Source organism: Choristoneura fumiferana, chromosome 23 (genome assembly GCF_025370935.1).
Source record: "Choristoneura fumiferana chromosome 23, NRCan_CFum_1, whole genome shotgun sequence".
In the NCBI taxonomy this organism is placed as follows: Eukaryota; Metazoa; Arthropoda; class Insecta; order Lepidoptera; family Tortricidae; genus Choristoneura; species Choristoneura fumiferana.
The window spans coordinates 5,721,477-5,722,289 of record NC_133494.1 but is presented as its reverse complement, the minus strand read 5'-3'; positions in this window follow the sequence as shown (position 1 = coordinate 5,722,289).

The following is an 813-nucleotide window of genomic DNA, read 5'->3' as shown; positions in this document are numbered from 1 at the left end:
TATTAATGATTTGATTTTGAATATACCAAATGTTTGAAGTAATGTAAGGAAGATGCATAATACAAAAACAACAGTCTAGCTAGATCAGCATTTCTTGACCTCAAGTTGTGACGCAAATTCGGGTCGCGGGCGGTATTGGCATGGGTCGCAGACTTCTCTAAATAAAGCATGTGCAAAATATTAATACATATTTTTAATAATTTATAAATTAAATTTCGCGCTTATCTTATTGTAGCGAACTTGAAATAATGTATTTATACTTTGCGTTGTCATCCTAAAAAAATAAGCACTGCTGGTCTATGAGATCTTATTCATTTAAGAGCCTGCTGCCTGTTCACCTCTCATAATTTCCTTGTTTGTTTATGTGGCAGACGTCTGCCACTCTGTCTACTTAAATTGTGTTATGTCTAAATAAATGTAAATGTATGTTTCGAGTAAATCTGCCGCATGCAATACCTACCTACGAAAAATATATCAGACTGGTGAAACAGATCCTACGTGTCCTGGCAACTTTAAGGTAAAGCCCTGGTTGTTCTTAACACTTGCAAGTACTACACAGTGCACTGTAAGATTGAATAATGAGGTAAAGATAGGAAAACTCAGATTTTTGAAAAATACTTTATTCCTTACTCAAACAGCATTACAACCTATGAGAATTATGTGAATTTCACCCCTATACCCAGTATAGGTAACAAACACAAATTTTTGACACATTTTATTACCAAAATGTATATCACAAAATAATACGAAAAAGTCAAGTTCCTTTGGCATTTTTATTTTTTTATAACATAATAAAAATGTGTGTTTGTCTTT